We start from the raw sequence: 24,861 nt of genomic DNA on the forward strand, positions 1-24,861 counted from the left end.
TCCTTTTCTCTGACCGTTTCTGGCACTCTAGCACATATCTGTCACTTCCTTGATGCCATTTCCGTGGCTTTATTTACATATGCACTTTTTAACTTCCCAAAAAAGATTTGAACTGGATTTTCCTCACAATTTTCTCTGAACTTTCCAGACGTGACTCGGACATGCCAGATCCTTAATAAAGCTCTTTGGTGGTTTGATGGGTGGGGCTGGACGCTGCCCACCTTCTGTGTTGGCCTCAGGAGTGTGCGTGTTCATATGAAAGACAGTGCTGGGAGGCACAGGTGTTGGACTGAGATGGTTTGGCATTGGAACTCAGCTCTGCTGTTTGCACACTGGGCTGAGTCGGTCCTAGTCGCGTCTCGGTTCCTTCTGAAGTGGTACGATGGAGATGGACGTCGCTGAGATGCAGAAGAGCGGAGTAAACTGTGCAGGTCTTAGCCAGCCCGACAGCTGACATACACTACGTGCGCAGGAAGTGAAGGTGAGTGTGAGACGTGTCAGTGAACAGTACCACGACGACAAGGACCTCAGGAGACCAGGGTGCGAGAAGTGTGGAGCGTGGGCCGGAAAGAGGAGAATACAGCAGGAATAGCAATGCCAGAGGCTCCCGCATCACCCAGGCCCCCGAGGATTGACTGGACGTTTGATGGGAACGGCAGTAAGAGATCGCGACTGCTCTGCTGCATGCTCACAGCTTTTTGTGTATTTACTCCATTTAATCAGCGCCCTAACCAAACAGTGTAGGTTGTTTACTTCTCTCCATGCTGTCAGTGGGTGACCGAAGCACAGCAAGCTTAAGTCAGGATTCTCTAGAGAAGCAGAACCGAGCGGGGGTGTATACAAGGGCGTGTGTTATAGGCACCCGCTGACCTGCACAGCAAAGGAAACAAGCAACAGAGTGAAGAGACATCCAACAGAAAGGCAGAAAATATTTACAAGTTACTTATCTGACAAAGAATTAATTTCTAGAATATATCAGGAACTCAAAAAATGTAACAACAACAAAAAACCACTCCAATTAAGAAATGGTCAAAGGACCTAAACACAAAGTTCTCAAAAGATGAAATATGGGGCCAGCGCTGTGGCATAGTGGGTAAACCTGCCCCATATGGGTGTCAGTTCAAGTCCTGGCTGCTCCACTTCCGATCCAGCTCTCTGCTATGGCCTGGGAAAGCAGTAGAAGATGACCCAAGTCCTTGGGTCCCTGCACCCACGTGGGAGACCCGGAAGAAGCTCCTGGCTCCTGGCTTCGGATCAGTGCAGCTCTGGCCATTGCAGCCATCTGGGGAATGAACAAGCAGATGGAAGACCTCTCTCTCTCTCTGCCTCTCTCTTTAAATTTGCCTTTCAAATAAATAAATAAGTCTTAAAAAAAAAAAGAAGAAGAAGAAGAAATACAAATGACCAACAAATATAAGAAAAAAATGCTCAGTATCACTAGCCATCAGGGAAATGCACATTGAAACCACGATGAGATATCACCTCACCCCTGTCAGAATGGCTGTTATCAAAGGTTGGCAAGGATGTGGAGAAAGAGGAACTCTTCTGCCCTGTTGGTGGGAATGTAAATCAGGGCAACCACTTTGGAAAACAGGACGGAGAGTTCTTTAAAAACTAGAAAAGGAACTGTGCCATAGGATCCAGCAATGTCACGCCTGGGTATGTACCCAAAAAACATGAGCTCATTGTATCAAGGAGATACCTGCTCGACCATACATATCTCAACACCATTCACAATAGCCAAGAGATGGAATCAGCCAAGGTAATGTGGTAAATATACACAATGGAATACCAGTCAACCACTGAAAAAAAGAGAAAAATGAAATCCTGCTATTTGCAGCAAAGTGGATGAAACTGGAGCACATCATGTTGGGTGAAATAAACCAGAGGGGCCAGTGCTGTGGCGTAGTAGGTAAAACCACCACTTGCAGTTGCAGGCATCCCGTATGGGTGCCGGTTCGAGTCCCGGCTGCTCCGCATTTGATCCAGCTTTCTGCTATGGCCTGGGAAAGCAATAGAAGATGGCCCAAGTGCTTAGACCCCTGCACACTTGTGGGAGACCCTGAAGAAGCTCCTGGCTTCTGGCTTCAGATTGGCCCAGCCCCGGCCATTTTGGCCATCTAGGGAGTGAACCAGTGGATAGATCTCTCTCTCTCTCTGCCTCTGCCTCTCTATAACTCTGCCTTTCAAATAAGTAAATAAATCTTTAAAAATAATAAGCCAGACACAGAAAGACAAATACCACATGTTCTTCCTTATATATGAGAACTAAAAAACAAAAACAAACAAACAACAAAAAAAAAAGAGGAGAAATCCTCAGTTTGAAAACAGAATGGTGATTACTAGAGGCTGAGAGAGATGAGGCACTTGGAAAAAAAAATAATGAAACAAGGTTCTACTGTAGGCCTGAGTGGTTGATGTTGAAATGGACAAGTTCATGAAATCTGGGATAGTAGTGATACTCAGAACACAAAGCCGTCATCATGAAGCACACTGATTACAGCACCTCAGATCACCCCGACCGCCATGCTCCGGCAGCTGGAATTAACCACTATCCCTGAAAAGTGCAGCTGCCACAGCATGAAGAAAATTGCTAAAAGGTCAAAGATCAAATCTTTTGTGAAACTTTATAACCAAGATCACCTCATGTCTACTAAATATTCTGTGGGTATTCCCTTGGACAAAACTGTGGTCAACAAAGGTGTCTTCAGGGACCCTGCTCTTATATGAAAGGCCTGCAGGGAAACCAACATCAAGTTTGAAGAGTGTTTTATAAAAGAATGGCAAAAACAAGTGGTTCTTCCAGAAACTGTAGTTGTAGATTTTTTTTTGTCATTAAATTTAAAAAAAAAAAAAAAAAAAAAAAAACAGGGGAAGGTGATGTGGTTCATTAATTGTGACAAATATGTCATTCTATGAGGTGTCAGTAACAGGGGAAGCTGAGTGTGGTTTATTGGTTGTGACAAGTGTACCATGGTAATATATTAACAAGAGGGGAATCTGGGTGTGGGGTATATGGGAATTCTGTACTATTTCACAGTTTGTATTTTGTAAATTTAAAACTATTCTGAAATAAAAGTTAAAAAAAAAAGGCATTGTTGACATAATTATAAAGAAGTCTTACCAGTTGCCATCCAAGCTGGTGAACCAGGAAACCAAGAGGCATAATTTATTCTGAATCTAAATTCCTGAGAACAAGGAACACCAGTGTGCAAGCACAGAAGGTGATGAATGGCCAGCTCAACAGAGAAGAGATCTACACTTCTTCAGCCATTTTGCTCTATTTGGGCCCTCGATGGATTAAATCTTGCCTGCCCACATTGGGAAAAGCAGATCTTCCTTACTTAGTCTACCAATTCAAATTTTAATATCTTCTAGAGATACCTTCACAGACACATCTATAATGTTTTACCCACTATCTGAGCATCCTTTCACATAAAACTAACCATCCAATAACTGACAGCCACTGAGGGACAGGAGCATGATTCCAGCCTCAGCTGCTTCAGATTGGAGTCCACGTTCTAAATCCTGTGTCATAGGCCATCTCTATACCTGCTGGGGAAAAGGATGGGGCTCCAAAGAGGCCAATCTATATGCTGGAGTTTGGGGGTTAGTTTTTGTTTTAAATAATGTCCTGAAATTCTCTGAGAAAAGTGATTTCTGAGCTGGAAATTGGCATCACAGAACATTGACATCAGACAAAGCTGCTGTAACCATGGTGAATAAGGACAAGACTTCCCTATAATCAGATCTCAACACAGACAAAACCTGAATATTGTCCAAGACAGACACAAAAATGACCAAACACCTCCCTATCCCTGCTACTAGTGACTGCTGATTCATTAGCCTCATTTTATTCCTCCTGCTTGACAGACAAGAATTATTAAGATAGCCAATCATAGAGATACACCTGCTTCCCAACATCAAATCCAGAGCCAAGCCCCACTCCCCTGAATCCTTCTCCAAATCACCTTATACAAGCTCAAATTCTGTAATACTTTCTAACAATCCATTCTAAAAGCTTCTCCCATTGTGTGTGTTCTCTCTCTTCACAACTTGAATAAACTCATTGGCTCAGTTCCCGATGGTTTCTTCATGGGCTTTGCCTAGAAGTCATTGACATCTTGTTGAAAATCCTGATGTTTCAATATTGTAATTATTTTTCAGATTGCCTGCCCTAGTCAAAAGTTAAATTCCTTTGCCAGGCTATGTCCTGGTTGGGATCTGAGAAAGGGTTACCATAATCATGTTCATCTGCTTTATTTTTATGTTTGATCTCTTCAACAAAAACGGGAGAGAATTCTCTGTAAAAGGGAGGGTGAAAATCATATCAACAGCAAAGAATTCTACAGAAGATTCAACAGTGGAGCATGTGCTGTGCCTAGCACTGTGACTGGAAGAGGGAGCTCAGACTGCAATTTGTAATTTGTTTTTATTTTATTTAGAAAAGCTTCAGTTTTTTAAGCAAAGCTTAAAAGCATTTTATTTTTTATTGCTTTTTGATTTGAAAATTTTAACAATGTTTAACATTTTGTCCCATTCATTTCATCTGTAGTTATCACCTATGTATTCCTGTATGCTATTTTTTTCTTGAAAACAGAGATATTAGTATCACAAAGTGAGGGACTCATGACAATGATCAAAACTTGGGGGAAGGTATATTATTACCCAGAATGCATAAATCAGTGAAGCCCTCGCCTGCCGTGCCGGCATCCCATTTGGGCGTTGGTTCAAGTCCCGGCTGCTCCACTTCCAATCCAGCTCTCTGCTATGGCCTGGGAAAGCAGTAGAAGATGGCCCAAGTCCTTGAGCCCCTGCACCTGTGTGGGAGACCTGGAGGAAGCTCTCATGGCTCCTGGCTTCGGATTGGTGCAGCTCCGGTCATTGCAGCCAACTGGGGAATGAACTAGTGGATGGAGGACCTCTCTCCCTCTCTCTCTCTCTGCCTCTCCTTCTCTCTCTGTGTAACTCTGACTTTCAAATAAATAAATAAATCTTTAAAAAATAAATAAATCTTAAAAAATATTTAAAACTACCTGCCAAATGATATGCAGCCATATAACTTTTATACTCTCAGTATATTAACTTTCACAGTAAAGAAAACATGTAATACTTGTCTTTCTGGGTTCAAAACCATTTTTAAAAATTCATCCAAATTATCAGTTTCTCTTTACTCTATTACAGTAAGGTTCAATTACTGACATAAGCAAGGAGAGGTATTCAGAACCTTCAAAGCATACAATTTTCCCAATGAGTGAAGCTTATTACTTTAAAAATTAAATAATTTTAAAAATTCTACCTGTTTAAAAAAAAGAATTTTAACATTTCCATATGTTTTGCAGAGGATTGGGGAGTTTTCAGAATAAAAATACACAAATGATCAACAAGCACGACAAGCAAACCAAAGAAATGCAAAAAAGAGACAATTTTCTACCCATTAAAGTGGCAAAAATTGTTTTAATATGATTTCTAGTACCAACATGAGGAAAAAGGCACTCGCTCCTACACTATTGCCACAAAGATCAACTGGGGGTACTTGCCTGAAAATCCAGTGGCTGTGCCCTTTGACTTAGCAACTACACTCCCAGTTGTCGGTATTGCATCGACGAGCCTTCATCCGTGCAGACGGGCCTGGTATGGCCTGTGATGGCATTGCTTGAAAAAGCAGAAGTCTGCAACAACCTAACTGCTTCAGCAGGAACTGGTGAGACAAATAGGATTACATACATGCTCGGAGGGACTCGCTCGTTTTTAAGGAAAGTCAGATAGATCTGATGATGTCTGTGTCCATGATAGGGAGACATCATCTAGGGGAAGAAATTAAAAGACAATTTTAACAGCTTGCTGCCTAAAATCATTGCCTACGGAACTGGACATGAAATGGAAAGTAATAGCCCTTAGGGTCTCTTTTCCATTAAAAACAAAAACAACAACAACAAAAAAACTCTGTCATTAGTCCTACGAGTGCGCAGCAATGTTGATTGCTGTTAATGGCATTGTTGATGATGATGGGGTGGTGATGAGAGTGAAGAGTTGACACCCAAAAGAATTTGAAGAAAGATATTGACCCTAAAAGCTCTCACTCTAGCAGTCAATGCAACATCAGTGGAACTCACTTTGTCTCCTCCGTCCTTTGTCAATTTTCCTAAATTCTTTCAGATGCTTTTTGGGACTGGAGCTGAGGGTCAGGGCTGGGTCGGGCCATTGAGATGTTGAAAGGGCAAGGTGATCAGTAAGTCACACCCTCCTCCCTGCCTGCCTGACCTGGCACCGCAGGCGTAATCTGCAGGAGAATCTCCCGTCATGCCATCACGTTGGAATGAAGTGCAGAGAGGAGCATCTTGCCCAGGAATCGCGTTGACAGATCAGTCAGTCACTCTGAGGTCAGCCCCCACCCCACCCCGGACCTCATAAACGCAAGTCTGGCAGGGGTTGTGGAGAAAGAGACGGACTGTTTTTGTTCATGAAGGCTTTCAGGATAAGTTGGTGGATCTTTAAGTGTGGTCCGTGAACTTCCGGCAGCAATTGCTTGGGACACAGAATCCCAAGGCCCCACTCCTGTCTTCCTGATCAGGATCTGATGAGGGAGGCTGGAATGAGGCCTGGGAGCCAGCATTTTAAGAAAGCTCTCAAGGGAATTAAAAAATCAGTTTTTTTATAATTTTTTATTTTATTTGAAAGGGAGAGAGACAGAGACAGATATCTTCTGTCTGCTTGTTCATTCCCCAAATGCCCACAGCAGCCAGGACTGGGCCACTCCAAAGCCAGGAGCCCAGAACTCCATCTGAGCCTCCCACATGGGTGGCAGGGACCCAAGCACTTGGGACACCATCCGCTGTCTCGCAGGGTGCGCCTTAGCAGGCACTGGAATTGGAAGCAGAGCCAAGAGTCAAACCAGCACTCCCATAGGGGATGTAAGTGCCCCAAGCGGCATCTTAACCACCCTGCTAAATGCCTACCCCTCAAAGGAATTCTTTTGTTCTCTGAAATTTGTGAACAAACAGCTGGGGAAGACTTGGTACTATTTTGCCCACAGGCAAACCTTTCAGGATCCCATTACGGCTGATTATGTCTTTGTGAGAAGCATTTTTGTAAGCAGCCAAGTGACCTTAAATCTATTCCATCACCCTGCGATAGAAAATCATTGGAAGTAAATGAAGATTGATTTTAAAGGGGTCTTCTGTATATATTTCAGCAAGATCAGACATAAGAAAATAACAAAAGCAGTAAAAATACAAAGGAAAAGCAAGAGAACTTCACATTACATGCATTTAGTGATTCATATTATTAGCAAATATTCATTAAATAATTCTTGTTTTCCTTACTTTTTCTACTGAATTTTTAACTGTGTTGTAGGTTAAAACTAATTAACAACACCTGGAAGAATTCACCATCTCCTCCCTCCCTTCCTTCCTTTTTCTTTTCTACCTTTCTCTTTCCTTTTTTTTTTTTTTTTTTAAACATTTACTTATTTGAAAGTCAGAGTTTACACAGAGAGAGGAGAGGCAGAAAGAGAGAGACAGAGAGGTCTTCTGTCCGCTGGTTCACTCCCCAATGGCTGCAGCGGCCGGAGCTGCGCCGATCCAAAGCCAGGAGCCAGGAGCTTCCTCCAAGTCTCCCACACAGGTGCAGGGGCTCAAGGACTTGGGCCATCTTCTACTGCTTTCCCAGGCCATAGCAGAGAGCTGGATTGGAAACGGAGCAGCCAGGACTCGAACCAAAGCCCAAATGGGATGCCGGCACAGTAGGCGGCGGCTTTACCTGCTACGCCACAGCACCCGCCTCCTTCCTTCCTCCTCCTCCTCCTTCTTCCTTCTGTCCATCCTTCCATCCATCCTTCCTTCCTTCCTGCAGATACTTACTGAGCACTTGCTATATGCCAGGCATTGGTATTACATTGATGAACAGAGGACATGCGCTTTCCTTAGGGATTCCACTCTCGGGATGAGTTTGGTACATACTTACACAACCTGGCTCGTGTCCTGCAATGGGGGACCCGGATTCGATTCCTGGCTCTGGCTTCTGACTCCAGCTTCCCATCAGTGCAGACCCTGGGAAGCAGCAGTGATGGCTAAAATAACTGGATGCCTGTTCCCTTGTGTAAGACCCGGATTGAGTTACTGGCTCCCTGCTTGGGCTCAGCTCGGTCTGGCCGTTTTGAGCATTTGGGGAGTGGACCAGCAGATGGAGGATATCTCTAGCTCTCTCTCTTTACCTACCAAATAAATGCTGAAAAGTTTTTTTTTTTCTTTTAATTTGCAAGAATCTCTTGGAAGGCTTGTTAAGCACAGATTGCTAATCTCAGAGTTCTAATTCGGTGTCAGATTCTGAGGATTTAATTTCTAACAAAGTTCCAGAGGATATGGAATGCTGCTGGCCTGACCCTCACACGTCGATCAGCACTGTCTTAAACCAATCAGAGCATCTTACTTCGTTAGCCTTAGGACTGAGTCAGATGTAACCCACTTACTCTGGGTTTCCCCAGGACCCTGTCTGTGGCTAAGCCTCACTCCCCACAATGGGAAAAAGAAGTTGAAAAGAGACCTCCAAAACAAAACAAAAAAATCTCAGTCTCAAAAATGCCAATCTCAAAGAGTCATATACTGCCTGATCACATTTAAATAACATTCTTAAAACCACAAAAATATGGTGATTGATGGTGATCAGGGGCTGGGGAGAGGTGAGGCAGAGCAGACTGGCTTCAAACTGAAGGGCCACACATGGGACCACTGTGCAGGTGATGGGATAATGTGCAGGTGATGGGATAACTCTACCTTGATTGTGCATGGATCCAACCAGTGCTGTGGCTCAGTAGGTTAATCCTCTGCCTGAGGTGCCTGCATCCCATATGGGCGCTGGTTCGAGTCCCGGCTGCTCCTTTTCCAATCCAGCTCTCTGCTGTGGCCTGGGAAAGCAGTAGAAAATGGCCCAAGTGCTTGAGCTCCTGTACCCACGTGGGAGACCAGGAAGAAGCTCCTGGCTCCTGGCTTCAGATTGGTGCAGCTCCGGCTGTTGCGGCCATTTGGGGAGTGAACCAATGGAGGGAAGACTTCTCTCTCTGTCTCTACTTCTCACTGTCTGTAACTCTCTCAATTAAATAAATAAAATCTTAAAAAAAATAAGAACTGCATGGATCACACACACACCACAGATGAGTGCAGGTGAAACTGTGAAATTTATTTAGTTATTTCTTAAAGGGTTTAATTATTTGTTTGAAAGGCAGAGTTATACAGGAGAAGTAGAGACAGAGACAGAGAGACAGAGAGAGAGAGAGATCTTCCATCCACTGGTTCACTCCCCAAATGGCCGCCATGGCCAGGGCTGGGCCTGTCTGAAGCCAGAAGCCAGGAGCTTCTTCCAGGTCTCCCACATGGGTGCTGGGATCCAAGGACTTGGGCCATTTTCCTCTGCTTTCCCAGGTGCATTAGCAGGGAGCTGGATTGGACCAGTACCAAATGGGATGCCGGCATCACAGGCAGCAGCTTTACCTGCTATGCCATAACGCCAATCCCAATTTATTTATTTTAATATTTAGTTATTCATTTGAAAGGCAGAGTGACTGAGAGGGAGAGACAGAGAAAGAGAGATTTTCCATCCTCTGGTTCACTCCTCAAATGCCCACAACAACCAGGGCTTGGCCAGGCCAAGGCCAGAAACCAGAAACTCCATCTGGTCTCTCAAGTAAATGGCAGGGAGTCAAGTACTTGGGCTATCACCAGCTGCCTCCCAAGAACATTAGTAGGAAGCTGGATTGGAAGTGTGGAGTAGCTAGGGCTTGAACCAGGAACCCCAACATAGTATGCAGCCATCCCAAGCAGCAGCTGCCTAACACATTTCACCACACTGCCTGCCCCATGACTGTAAAATCTGAGTCAGCTCCATGGGTTGCACCCATAATGATTTCCTGGTTATTGATAATATAATAGAGTTACATAACACAGCTACCCTGGAGAAACAGGGTGAAGGGTATACAAGAGCTCTTGGCACTGTTCTTGCAGCTTCCTGTGCACCTGTCATCATTTTCAAAAGAAGCAACTTTCTGAAAAGTTCGTTAGTCTCTGAGTGGGGAGAAGAGTGGGCATGGGGAGCCCCGGTGATGACAGTGACAGCAGTGCACATGGGTGGCCTTGTGGTGGGGGGAGTGTTGCTGTGGATTTGTTCTGAGAGGAGGAGTGTGGTGGGGGCAAGAGGCACGGACGGAGTCATGCATAATCACCATAGATCAGTGGGTACACAGGGCATCTAGGCGTGTTCCGTTGGTTCTCAGTATGAGATGTGGATGGGTGAATGCAGGCTGTTCCTGCCCTGACCGCCCCAATCTCACCGGAAGACAAGGCTCAGCCAAGTGACTAACTGAAAGACTCTGTCTCCAAGGAGCACCATCTAAGGAAAGGCATTTACACGGATACCACCACTAAGAGCCAGAGAGATGGACTTGTTGCGCTGGGAGGTGTCACGAAGGAAAGGCACCCTACTGTTAACTTGAGGGGCACAGATTGGGCCAAAGAGGCATAGCCTGGCCTATCTGGCTTCAGGAAGGGGTGGGAAGTTCTGCAATTCTGAGGCTGCTCCTTTGAAACTTCCTCCCAACAGCGCCTTAGGCAAACCTCCCAGCTAGCAAAGCCCTGATGGGATTGCTGCAGGCTGGGCTCCTCAGAGTAAGTGCCCTGCCCCTCTCACCACCGCAGCTGTTGAGAACGTCACTGTGCTCCACGTGCCTCCGACCTACTCTGCTTCAAAGATGTCCTTCTGTCTGCCTAGTTCTAGTTCATCAGAGTTACACGGCCAAGTCCCTCACCTGCAGTTCCAGGTTCCCAGCATTCCGGGAAGGAACCAGCAGATGGAAGATCTCTTTCTCCTCTCCTACTCTCTCTGTCACTCTGCCTTTCTTCCTTCCTTCCTTCCTTCCTTCCTTCCTTCCTTCCTTCCTTCCTTCCTTCCTTCCTTCCTTCCTTTCTTTCTTTCTTTCTTTCTTTCTTTCTTCCTCTTTCTTTCTTTCTTTCTCTTTCATGCTTGTTCTTTCTTTTCTTTCTTTCTTTCTTTCTTTCTTTCTTTCTTTCTTTCTTTCTTTCTCTTTTCTTAAGTTTTTTTTTTTTTTATTTATTTATTTGAAAGAGTTACACAGAGAGAAGGAGAGGCAGAGAGAGAGAATCTTCTATCTGCTGGTTCACTACCCAATTGGCCGCAATGGCCAGAGCCAGGAGCCAGAAGCTTCTTCTGGGTCTCCCACATGGGTGCAGGGGCCCAAGGACTTGGGCCATCTTCCACTGCTTTCCCAGGCCATAGCAGAGAGCTGCATCGGAAGAGGAGCAGCTGGGACTCAAAATGGTGCCCATATGGGATGCTGGCACTGCAGGCGGCGGTTTTACCCGCTAAACCACAGCACCAGCCCCAGTCTCTGCTTTTCAAATAAATAAATCTCCCTTTTTTATAAAAAAGGTACTCATTGATGAACTATAATATGAAGACTATTCACAGTCAACTTTAATATTTTGGACTTACAGGTAACAAAAACCCATTTGAAAATGTTTTGAAAAAGTCACTATTTAAGGGGAAAATCATTGGCCATTCCCACACTTTTTTTTTTTCTAATTTGATAAAAGTCATGGAATCTTTATGGCTATTTTCATGCAAAAAAAAAAAAATCATTCCTGCCCCAGAGTTCCCATAGCTCCTGGGCTCTTCCATGATAAGAAGTCCTATGGATTTACAAATAGGTAGATGTTGTGAAGTAAATGTTCTTTCTCTGATTTGATTCACTGTCTCCTTCTATGCATATGTCATGGTATATTCTCTCAGGAATTGTCACCCATCACTTTTATCATCAGGGTAGTTGTCCCTTTCTTTTATTTCAAACAAGTGCCACCATCACACACCCTTCGGTCTTACAAAACACAGACAAATTTTAGCTACATCATTTGGCTAAACTGATACTGCAGCTAATGGGCACACCTTTAATTCTGAAGCCTGGACTTGCCTGGAAGTGATTTATAGATTAGTAGATTTCCAACAGAACATGGTCAGCGTCACTATAGTCATTGAACTACAACTTGAGGTCTATTTGAGGGAACAGTGAGTAGGGCATGCCTTGCTACAAAAAAGTTCACTTATTCAACCAAGAAAGCTACAAAATGTTGACAATAAGGTCAGGTCTTCTGGTTACCATTTGCAGGGGACTTTGGATTTAAGAGTGTTTCATGTGCGCATCACTTACAGCATAAAATCTAAGTGGTGAGTCAAAAATGAATCCAAAGGTACAGCTCTTAGGATCCCCAAATTCACTGAACTTGTAGTTAAAATTAGGGTGCTCGTGTTTGAACTATACTATGGCATAGCCCTGAGAGTATGCCATTGTTGCAATCTTCTTTATCCAAGGTTACTTAAAAGAGTGACCGTGGAGAGAAGCGTTTGGCACGGTTACGTCACTGCTTGGGACGCCCACATTCCATGTCAAAGCGCCTGTGTTTGAGTGCTGGCTCTGCTTCTGACTCCAGCTTCCTGCTGGTGCTCACCCTGGGAGGCAGCAGGTGATGGCTGAAGTAGTTGGGTCCCTGAAACCCCTTGGGAAACCCAGACTGAATTCTGAGCCTCAGGCTTCTGCCTGGCCCTGCCTCAGCCCCAGCGGTTGTAGGCATTAGGGGAGTGTCTCCTCTTCACTCCCTGTCTCGCTACCTCTCAAATAAGTAGAAATTATTTTATTTTATTCATTTGAAAGGCGGAGTTAGAACAATAGATTGACCTTCCATCTGTTGGTTCACTCCCCAAATGGTGACAATGGCCAAAGTTGGGCCAGATGAAAGCCAAGAGCTAGGAGCTTCTTCCAGGTCGTCCATGTGAGTGCAGGGGTCCATGGACTTGAGCTATGTTCTGCTGCTTTTCCCAAGGCAATAGCAGGGAACTGGATTGGAAATGGAGCAGCTAGGACTCAAACAGTGATTCATATGGGATGGTGGCATTGCAGATGACAGCTTAACCCACTACTCTACAACCCTGGCCCTGAAATAAGTAAATTTTTAAAGAATAAAAATCACACTTTCAATTACCATGGTTTCAGCTTCCTAGGCCATTGAACTGGACTGCATTTGCCAAAATGCCTCATTGTCCTTAAAATTTAAAGCTAACACAGGGGACGCTCAAGGAAAACTAGCAGAGAATTTTTTAGGTCAATGTCCTTAACACTGACACAGTAGAATCTTTTATCTTTGTCTTTTTTTTTTTTTTAACTTAAGTATCAAGTCCTAACTTGAAAATATTCGGCCTATATTCCATATGCCTAAAAAAAATGTTGGTTCTTAAGGATCATTCCAATATGGATACTTAATTCTAGAGTTTTCTGCCGCTGGCCCATTTCTGCTACTGGTAAGCATGAATCTATCCCGGATACGAAAAAGCACGGTACTAAACAACCAGCTGCCCATACTGACAGACAAGCAGAATAAGACCTGGCCTTTCACATGCAGAGATAATTAAACAACTGGACTGTTTCAGTTGTGTCAAAAGTCACCTTCTCCCTTTGATCTGTACTTTGGGTGAGGTGCATCACGGCCCTTCGGGTCATGGGAGAAGGCGGGCAGGGCAAGAGAGAAATTTCAGTCCACCTTGAAGTGTGAAGTGTTTGTTTTTCCCCAGACATCTCAACTCACTTCCTCCGCAGTGAAAATCTACCCTCCACAGCCCTTAATGGAATTACCCTGGCAGGCGTCAGCCAACTCTCCTAAAACTTCAGGAAGCCCAGAAAGACACCGTTGCTCTGTGAAACACTTCCGGTAAGAAAGCCCTTATGCAATCCATGGGTTCTGAGACAGGCAGTGGGTTTTTGGGAGGCGCCTGTGATTATTTTTTAACATAGAAAAATTTCAGTCTTCTGGTACCAGAATCTAAATTTGACAATCTCTATGCTAGCAGAAATCATCATCACCGCCATATTAATTAAAGTCACGGCATTTCACTTAAACCCTCAACCACAACTTCCTCCTTGGTCCTTCCTCCGAGAAAAAGCAGCTCCTACCAAAGAGCTTGCAGATGACGTGTGTGTGCAAAAAAGGGGCTTTGATCTGACCTGGGAGGCTGAGGGGAGAGCTGGAGGTGACTGCTACTACTTAGTCCTGGTTTACCATTTCCTTTGTTCCTCTCCCGCAACTTCATACCACCACAGTGCCTGCACATCTGAAATGCTCTCAAGGGCCACCCCCAATCTCCTGGCCTTCAGGTCCCAGTCATTCCAAAGTGAGAGATAAGCCCCTGGGCAACAAAGCTACTCTCCCAGGGATCCTTGCCCCACCTGTTGGTTTTTTTTTTTTTTTTTTTTTTTTTTTTAGTCAAAAGCACTCTTACTCTAACCGTATAAATCAACAATCCAACAAAGCAGCCAAGCTGCATCCTTCCAGAAGCAGCAGCAGGCAGCCTTAGTGCTCCAGGACTCAAGCCCTCTGTTTCTCGGCTTGCACATGTGCAAAAGATATTTGGGATGACCATTTGGAGGTGACACTGACTCAAGCTACTCCTTGTAGATTTAGCTGGCTAAAACCTGGAGGGACTGCTCTTTGATTTAGAGATTTGGGGAAACCCGATAGTGTGACTGACACTTTCTCACGCCCAACAATAGCACAGCAATTAAAGGCCAAGTGGAAACATTTCTTTATTCTTTTAAAAAATTTCTCTTTAAAAAAGATTTATTGGCCGGTGCCGCGGCTCACTAGGCTAATCCTCCGCCTAGTGGCGCCGGCACACCGGGTTCTAGTCCCGGTTGGGGCGCCGGATTCTGTCCCGGTTGCCCCTCTTCCAGGCCAGCTCTCTGCTGTGGCCCGGGGAGGCAGTGGAGGATGGCCCAGGTGCTTGGGCCCTGCACCCCATGGGAGACCAGGAGAAGCACCTGGCTCCTGGCTTCGGATCAACGCGGTGCGCCGGCTGCAGCGCGCCAGCCGTGGCGGCCATTGGAGGGTGAACCAACGGCAAAAGAAAGACCTTTCTCTCTGTCTCTCTCTCTCACTGTCCACTCTGCCTGTCAAAAAAAAAGATTTATTAGGGTCAGCGCTGTGGCGCAGTGCTGGCATCCCATATGGGTGCCGGTTCAAGTCCCAGCTGTTCCACTTCCGATCTAGCTCTCTGCTATGGCCTGGGAAAGCAGTAGAAGATGGCCCAAGTCCTTGGGCCCCTGCACCCATGTGGGAGACACAGAAGAAGTTCCTGGCTCCTGGCTTCAGATTAGCTAAGCTCTGGCCATTGCAGCCATTTGGGGAGTGAACCAGGGGATGGAAGACCTCTCTCTCCCTATGGCTCTACCTTTCTCTTGTAACACTGTCTTTCTTTTTATTATTATTATTTATTTGACAGGTAGAGTTATAGACAGTGAGAGAGAGAGACAGACAGAGAGAAAGGTCTTCCTTCCATTGGTTCACTCCCCAAATGGCCGCTACAACTGGCACTGCACCAATCCGAAGCCAGGAGCCAGGAGTTTCTTCCTGGTCTCCCATGGGGATGCAGTGGCCCAAGCACCTGGGCCATCCTCCACTGCCTTTCCAGGCCACAGCAGAGAGCTGAACTGGAAGAGGAGCAACAGGGACTAGAACCCAGCACACACATGGGATGCCAGAGCTGTAGGCGAAGGATTAACCAAGTGAACCACGGCGCTGGCCCCACACTTTCAAATAAATAAAATAAATATTTTTTAAAAAGATTTATTTATTAAATTGTTTACTTAAAAGGCATAGTTACAGAGAGAGAAGGAGAGACAGAGAGATAGCAGTCTTCCATCTGCTGGTTCACTTCCCAGACAGCTGCAACAGCCAGGGCTGGGCCAGGCTAAAGCCAGGAGCCGGGAACTCCATCTGGGCCTCCCACATGGGTGTCAGGGGCCCAAGCCCTTGGGCCATCCTCCACTGCTTTCCCAAAAGGCAAAGAGGTGACAAGGAGTCTATTCCCTGTTCGGGAGAAGCAGTCGGTTCCTCTGAGGCTCCCCCAGGCCTCCCTCTGCCACCCCACCTTGGTCAGAAGCTGGAGAAAGCAGGCCAGAGGGGCAGTTTGGTCCTGCTGGGGCTTTTACAATGGGGAATCTTATATCTTTGTGCATTAACCACACAAGATTGTTCTAGAAGTTGAGAGCAATGCTTATTTTACCTCTAGCATGTCTACAGATCCTCCAGACTTGGCACTGTTCCCTCCTCACTGGTCCTCTGTCAGCTGGTGGCCACAGACACCTTCCCTGGACTCCCACTGAGCTAGTGCCTGCTCACTATCACACGCAGTGCCTTAGAGCATGCAGGATCTTTAAGTGACCTCGTGCTTAGCACAGTACAGACCCCAGAGCAGGGACCAGAGAATTCTGGCTGAGGAAAGGAAGGCCAAGTTCATTTCCATTTTAAGGCATCTGGAGATCAACTGTGTCCTGAAGCCGGATGGCTTACAACAGCTAGGCCAAAGCCAGGAGCTCAAAAATCAATCCAGGTCTTCCATATGGGTGCAGAGACCCAAGTACATGAGCCTTTACTTGCTACTTTCCCAGTATATATATTCTATATAAGCAGGAAGTTGAAATTGGGTTGGAGCCAGGACTCAAACCCAGGCATTCTGATGTGAGATGCAGATGCCCAAGGCAGCATCTTAATCTTGCTGTCAATCACCAGCCCCCTCTTTCTCAATTCATATTTTCTCGAGGGGGATCCTAATATCAGGTAAAGAGTGAAAAACTCACCATCAGAAGCCTGTTTTATTGAACAGTGAATGACTATACTATTTGTGAGATACATTGAATTATACAAGGACTAAAATAATAATAATAATAATAATAATAATAATAATAATAATAATTAAAGACCTTGGGCTCAGTTTTGAATGCCAAGGAGCTGCCACACAGAGGTACAATTTTAAGGCTGCAATTCAGAAAGCCCAACATCCCTCCTCCTCTTCGTGTGTTTGTTCCTGGATTTGGAGCCGCTTCGGTCCTGTTTGGTATCACATAAACATCTGCTCCAAGTGATGCCTTGAGACAATCTCTGCATTAGTGTCACTCACACAGAAAACGGAGCAGCCACCGGGCTGCAGAAACGCGACAAATCAGGCAGAGAGGTAGGAGAAGCATTGCCAGCGTGCCTGCTGCCTCCTGCACCTGACATCCTACCTGTGGCTCCTCTTCCATCACTGCAAGTTGTCAAGGTGCTTGTGGATAAACAGAGCCCTTCTCGCGGTGATCTGTCTTCTCACACCGCTTGATTAGTGCACGGGTCATTGCCCACCCTCGGTGAAATGCCCTAGAAACCTCAACAGGCTTTTTTTAAAAAATTAATCAAATGCTGATTTAACTGCTGTGCAAGCCAAGGTATTGTCTCTGGGTCTCCGTATGGTTATTAGACCTTAGGTGAATGGACAGGGTCCCCTTGCTGACCAAAGCGACCCTGGCTTCCCATGACTTTTTAATTATCCCAGCTTCCTCGCTTTGCAGTCTCAACTGCCACTTCCATCCATCCTTTCCTCTCCCAGCTGTCGTCTTCTGTTACCTGTGTGCTGCTCATTCCGACTGAGCAACGCATCCTTCCTTCTTCCGAGGCCACCCACCTCAGATGCCACCTGCTCCCCAGGCCACTGCTGATTGCCCCAGATTTGTACCCAGTCGTCTGTGCGTGCACCTGACTCCTAGCTCCCATGGGCTGAGGCTGTGTTACAGATCCCTTGAGCTGGAGATGCTACAGAGTCCCTGCCACTAGCATGTTGAAAATAATCTTATTGACATGATGTACACATATATTTAAGAGCAAAAGGCAAAAAAAATTTTTTAATCTCCAGTGCTTCAGTGTTCAGCGATACTCTTTCCTGTGGCTCCTTCTCAGGGCCGGCTTTGGAAGCTGGGATTTCCCATCCATCCCAGCAGCCAGAGAGCCAACACGCGAGAATAGTTTCTTCCCTTTGTGAGCCCAAGCTGTAACTTCTCCCCCTCACGTGACATCTGGCTTCCGAGACTGATTTGTTGTAACCTCAGGTGTCCTGCAGGCCAACTGGCTGAAAGTCACTTTACCAAATGACCAGCTTGCTGAGTCAACTCTAGCTCCATAGTAAGTGTGGAAAGGTAGACTTGTGGAAAGAGGGATATTCAGGTTGGATCTCAAAGAATGGGCAGATTTGAATGATCCACCACAAGAGAGAGCCAGGAAGGGCCATTCCAGGAGATCTTCCACTGCTGCTTCACTCCCCAAATGTCCACAGGAGCCAGACCTGGGCCAGGCAGCCAGAGCCAGGAGCTTCATTTGGGTGTCCCATGAGGGTGCAATGGCCAAGCACTTGGGCCATCTTCCACTGCCCTCCCAGGCCCACCAGCAGGGAGCTGGATTGGAAGTGGAGCAGCCTGACTCAAACTGGTGCCCACATGGGTTGCTGGTATCACAGGCCGCAGCTTTACCCACTACACCATAATGCTGTCCCCATTAGGTAAAAATTTGACAAAATATGTGCAATGTCTGTATGCTGAAAACTACAAAACCATAAAAAAAATCAAAATAAGCAGAGATAAACCTTGTGTTCACAGATTGGAAGACTTGATATTGTGGAGATGGCAATTCTCTAAACAAATCCGTAGCTTCGCTGCAATTTGCATCAAAATGCCAGCAAGTGGTTTTTGTGAAACTCAACAAGCTCTTTCAAAAAAGTTTATGGAAAGGCAAAGGAAATGAATCACCAAATCATTTTATTTTAAAAATAACCAAGTTGGGGGACTCACACAACTTGATTTTAAAGCTTATTATAAAGCTATAGTAATCAAGACAGATCAGTGGAACAAAATTGTGAATACAGAAGATGCCCACTTAGATAATCTACAGGGCGGCAAAAGTAATTCAGTGGAAAAAGAAAAGACTTTCTAGGGCAGACACAGCGGGTTGAGCCGCCACTTGGGATGCATGTATCCCACATGGAGTGCCAGTTCCAGTACCAGTTTGAGTCCTGGTTGGAGATCTGACTGCTCCATTTCTGATCTTGCTTCCTGGCTCCTGGCTGTAACGTGGCCCACTCCTGCCTATTGCAGGCATACGGGGAATGAATCAGTAGATCTGACTTCCCTCTTCTCGATCTTTCCCTCTCAGTCACTCTGCCTTTCAAATAAAAGGAACGGGGAGGGGAGAGAAGGAAGGAAGGAAGGAAGGAAGGAAGGAAGGAAGGAAGGAAGGAAGGAAGGAAGGAAGGAAGGAAGGAAAGAAGGAAGGGAGGGAGGGAAAGAAACAAAACAAAATTTTGAACATGGTGCTGAAACAATTGGATATCCTAATGCAAGGGAAAAAAAAAAAACACCTTTAGGGCTGGCGTTGTGACCCAATGGGTTGAGGAGCTGCTGCCTACAACTCTTGCATCCCATACGGGTGCCAGTTCAAATCCCAACTGCTCCACTTCCAATCCAGCTCCCTGTTAATGTGCCAGGGGAAAGCAGTGGAAGATGGCCCAAGTGCTTGGAGCCCTGCATCTGAGACCTGGATGAAGCTCCTGGTTCCTGGCTTCAGCCTGGCCCAGCTCTGGTCATTGCAGCCATCTGGGGAGTGAACCAGTGGATGGAAGATCTCTCTGTGTCCGTCTCTATATCTCCTTCTCTCCCTAACTCTGCCTTTCAAATAAGTAAATAAATCTTTAAAAAGAAAAAAAAAAAAGCCTTCAATCTCTGCCTCACAATATAAGCAAAAGAAACTCAGAATGGGCCCTAAAACCGAACACTATAAACATTCTAAAAATTTCAGGAAAAAATCTAGTACAACATGTTTGTGAAGTCAATCCAGATCTCCCACATGGATGGCAGAGACCCACATATCCCAGCCATCCCTGGCTGCCTCCCGGGGTGCTTACTAGCAGGAAGCTGGCATCAGAAGAGGAGCGGGACTCTAACCTAGGCTCTCCGATATGATAGCAGTGTCTCAACCACTGCACCACATGTCACCCCTTCCCAATGCCATTTCAGTCATTCCGAGCAGCAGCAGGGAAGCTCCTGCGTGTTCTGAAACTGGCCCCACGGGGCTGGTTTGGTGGGGACGAGGCTTTGGGCCCAGGGTCAGATGGGCAGCTCCCCTTTGAGACAGCTACAGGGAGAGTGCTGCTTCAGCCGCTCAGCTGCTGCTGATCCGTGAGTCACGGGGCGTGAACACCTTGGCAGTAGACGGGATAGGCTGAATGGGGGCCGCCACAGGCCTTCATCCTGATGGGGAGCCTTGGCTATTGCCTTACATGGCCCAGGGGATTCTGCAGGTGGGAGAAAGTTCAGGCTCTTGAGATGGGAGATTCTCCTGCTTCAGGCAGCCCATTGTAATCAGAGGGGTCTGAGAGGGAAGCGGGGGCGTCAGAGCCAGGAAAAATGGTGAGGACCCAGCAGAGGCTGGAGCGATGCTTCCCCAAGATAGGATAAGGGACCACAAACCTCAGAGGGCAGGGAACCTGCAGAAGCTGGAAAAGCCAAGGGAATGGATCGTGCCCTGAGACCTCCGGCAGCAGCACAGCACGATGGCCGCCTGGAGTTTAGACTTCTGGTCTCCAGCACTGTAAGAGAATATATTTGTGTTACTTAAGCTACTAAGTTTGCATAACTCATTAAAGAAGCAAAAAGGAGAGGCTGGAGCTGTGGCGTAGTGGGATAAGCCTCTGCCTGCGGTGCTGACATCCCATATGGATGCTGGTTCAAGTCTTGGCTGCTCCACTTCCGATCCAGCTCCCTGCTAATGCACCTAGGAAATCAGCAGAGGATGGCCCGAGTGCTTACCCACGCGGGAGACTTGGGAGGAGATTCTGGCTCCTGCTTCCGATTGGCCCAGCTCTGGCCATTGCAGCCATCTGGGGAGTGAAACAGCTGATAGAAGACCTTTCTGCCTCTCCCTCTCTCTGTAACTCTACCTCTTAAATAAATAAATAAATATTTTTTTTAAAAAAAGAAGTAATAGGAAACTAATTTGGGGGCACTTTTGAAAGTTCATGAAAAACAGGATATAAAGGTAAATTTATGTTGGTGCAAGAATATTTTGAAACCCATGCCTAGTTTTTCCATAATGCGAGTTTTTCCATGAACTATTTGAAGACTCCCCCCCTTATATGGGAGGGGAGAGCAATAAATTTTTTTAAAGATTTATTTATGTATTTGAAAGGCAGGGTCATAAAGAGAGAGTGAGAGATTTTCCATCTGCTGGCTCACTCCCCAAATGGCCACAAGAGCCTGGGCTGGGCCAAGATGAAGCCAGGAGCCAGAAGCTAGGAGATCCATCTGGGTCCTCCACGTGGGTGACAGGAGCCTGAGCACTAGGTCATCTGCTGCTGCTTTCCCAGTACCAGGTGCATTAGCAGGAAGGTGGGTAAGAAGTGGAACAGCCGGGACTTGAACTGGGGCCCATATGGAATACTGGAGTCACAGGTGACTTAACCCACCATGCCACAACACCAGCCCCTGAACACTGACATTTTGGAAGTAGGTGTATTCAGAAAACTTAAAGCCAATGATTGCTTTAATTATTTTCCTACACTTAAAACAGAGCAAAATACACACACACACACACACACACACACCCCTCTATCGGTGGCATAATCAATATCATTCATCTGTGCTACAATAAGATGATCATAATTTTGCTGTGTTTAGGAGATATTGTTTAACACAAAGAAAATTTTAAAACTATTCACTCCAGAATCCCAAATGCACTGGGAACACATCACCTGGAAGCCTTGTTTACCTTGAACTAACTGTGCAGAAATGAACAAATTACAGGGGGTAACTGTGATTAATGCAAACCCATTTTGGGGGACAAAATACTGAGCTGATGAAAAGATCTGACCCCAACATTGGTTGGAGGTTTGAATGCTTTTGTTCATGGTTTTCTGCCTCAACTTCAAATGTGCCACTCTTATCTCAACAAATAGACTTTTTGGGTGCAGAGTTTTGACTCAGAAAATCTATCCTTGGCTCTCCGCAAGTAACTATTGAGAAATCTTCGGATTTACAAGAAAGTATATATTGGGATCGAAACGTGCTTTTCACGCTGGCAATTCGTGTGCCATCTGTTTGAGCCCTGTCCTGGCTTTGAGAGACACCCACTTGCTCCATGGCCCTAAGCAAGAGTCTCGTGGTCATCCCGGTGTGTTAACAGACGGTGACATCATCGGCAAGCAGGAAATGGCTCTCAGGTTACCGTATAAATTGACTTAAGCTTCGGAGAGGATTACAGGGCCGACCTCTGCTAAGTGTGGAGATGCCATTACAGCTAAATCAAAGGTACCCGTGAGGTCTGGCAGGCACCTGTCAACAGGTAAGGGAAGGAGAAGCCCCAGAAGGAGCCCTGAGCCAGGCTTCCATTCTCCCAGCTTTATTTTCATTTCGGGTTAAAGGGTCAGACAGAGCAGCCCTTCTAGGGGCTCTTTATTTATGGTTCTCAGAGACCTGGCTGGGGAAGCGTCATGAGGAAGAGGGATGGGTCAGGTGGCCTGCCCGTGTCCCGCCCTGCTGATGACAGACTCGTGAGAGCCCAGCTATTTATTAATGTGCATTAATGTTTGCAGGCGCAACAAGAGAGTGGGGTTGAGTGTGTTTTCCATCCCCCTCCCCTCCACCACCTCTTGTTGGCCTTTCTGTTACATTGTGTGGAAGTTATAGGAATTTCATGTGTTTCCTGAATGCAAATTTAGGGACCTGTCGTCAGCCTGTGAGAGCCCTGAGGGCAGGTACTTGCACCTGGACTGGCAGGCGTGGCTGGAGGAGAGTCTCACTTACCACCCGCCAGCCACTCTCCAGCAAAGGATGCCTGCTAACTGATGTGTTGTTAGTATAAAGTGTACCCCTTCCAGAGGCGGCTATAGTGGCATATCTGCGGAAGCTGCCACTTGGGATGCCCATATTCCATACTGGAGAGCCAGTTCAAGTTCAAGTCTCAGCTTTCTGCTTCCGATCCAGCTTCCTGCTATTACACCTGGCAGGCAGTGATGCCCCAACTTGCCACCAATGTCAAAGACTCAGATGGAGTTCTGGGTTCCTGGCTTCACCTGGCTCAGTGGATGGAAAACACCTCTCTCTGTCTCTCTCTTTCTCTGTCTCTCTGCCCTCTCTCTGTCTCTCTTTGTCTTTCTGTCACTCTGCCTTGCAAATAAATACATATTTTAAAAATACAAATAAAACATACCCATTCTAAAGGATGTTTCCATTTGGTCTAATGGCTTTTGAGAACAAGGGGTTTTCTTTTTTGTAATGTTTTTAAATTGAAATTTTTATTTAGTTATTTTTATTTTGTTTGAAAAGCAGAGAGAGAGAGAGACAGAGAGAGAGAGAGAGACAGAGAGAGAGAGAGAGAGATCATGTATCTGCTTGCCCACTCCCCAGATGCTTGCAAAAGTCAGGACTGAGTAAGGCCAAAGCCAAGAGCCTAGAACTCAGCTCAGGTCTCCCAAGAGGGTGGTAGGCACCCACATGTTTGAGCCATCACCTGATGCCTTCCAAGATGCACGTTAGCAAGAAGTAGGAGCCTGGACTCAAACCAGGCAATCAGATATAGGGTGCAGCATCCCAGGTGAGGATTTAACATCTGCACCAAATGCCTGCCCCTGAAAACAAGAGATTTTTGTACCTGAAACAACAAAGTGACAATGGTCAACTGAGTAGAAGTGATATTTGGGACAGCGAGGGGACCCTGGAACTCAGTTGAGAACATTTTCATCACCCCAAAAATGAAACTCCCTACACTATCCACCAGCAGTCACTATCCACTCCCTCTATCTGCACTCATCACTCGTCCCCATGGCAACCCTCATCCGCTTTCTCTGTGGGTTTGCCTATTCTAGCCCACACATATGGATGGACTCCTACAACATGAAGTCCTGTGGGACCCCTTTCTTAACATAATGTTTTCGAGGTTCATCCACATTGTAGCACATATCAGCACTTTGCTCCTTTTTACTGCCAAATAACATTCCCTTGTACCATTTTCATTTGTCAGTTACCGGACACGTGGGTTGTTTCCCCGCTTTGGTCATCCCTCCCTCTGAATTCTGACCATGTTTCTCTGTCCCTCTCCCTGCTATCCAGAGTTGTTATTGCTGTCTGATGCAGTCTTTTGTCTATGGCTTTTGACTTCTACTCTACTAGCGTTCGGAATATTCTCTCCGTTCCTCGTGCTGAAATTTCACATTGGTGTGCTTGGTGGGTTATCACTCAATGATCTGATCTTGCAACCAACCCTTTTAATTTAGAAATCTGATACTTCAAAACTGGGAAATTTCCTTGATTATTTCTTTATACTTTCCTTTCTTCCGTTTTCTTGGCTATTTCTGGAATTCTTATTTTAGTAGGTTGGATGTTCTGGCTTGAGAGTCTAATTTCCTCACCTATTTTGTTCTATTTATTTTTATTTCTTTGAAAGGCAGAGTTACAGAGAGAGATAGAGACAGAGACAGAGAGATCTTTTTATTATTATATTATATTATTATTGTTATTATTACTTATTATTTATGCTTTCCCAGGCATATTAGTAGGGAGCTGGATCAGAAGTGGAGCAGCCAGGACTAGAACCGCTGGTCCGATATGGGATGCCTGTGTGGCAAGCGGCAGCTTAACCTGCTGTGCACAATGCTTGCTCCACGTGCAAGGGTTTTTAGTTCTCCACATCGTCACCACCTCTTGTTACTTTCCAATTTTTGATAATCTCAACCCTGATGCAAGTGAAAGAGGGTGGGATTTTGACAAACAGAATGAGCCAGGCTCACAAGCAGCTGAGGCCTGGAGGGGTTGTGGTTCAAGATGGATTTAGTCACACCCTGGTCCTGTTTACCTCCCTCTCCCGGAAATAGACAGAGTCCATGGAGTTTTGGAAAGTGCCTACCCCTGGTGCCATCCAGCGCTGCCAGGGGTCCTGGGCGTGAACCAGGGGCAGG

At 45.9% G+C, this 24,861-nt stretch overlaps 1 long non-coding RNA gene across 2 annotated transcripts; it reads right to left on the reverse strand.

The window, feature by feature from the left end:
* On the reverse strand, positions 1-24,861 carry LOC103347629 (uncharacterized). Of its 2 annotated transcripts, none has more exons than XR_007918193.2 (3): positions 24,810-24,861; positions 20,381-20,499; positions 1-870 (listed from the first exon to the last, which is right to left on the reverse strand). It is a non-coding gene; the product is annotated as an uncharacterized lncRNA (long non-coding RNA). The 2 variants fall into 2 exon arrangements; XR_011386905.1 differs by lacking the exon at positions 1-870 and adding an exon at positions 5,277-5,807.

This window comes from Oryctolagus cuniculus, chromosome 2 (assembly GCF_964237555.1).
Source record: "Oryctolagus cuniculus chromosome 2, mOryCun1.1, whole genome shotgun sequence".
Lineage (NCBI taxonomy): Eukaryota > Metazoa > Chordata > Mammalia > Lagomorpha > Leporidae > Oryctolagus > Oryctolagus cuniculus.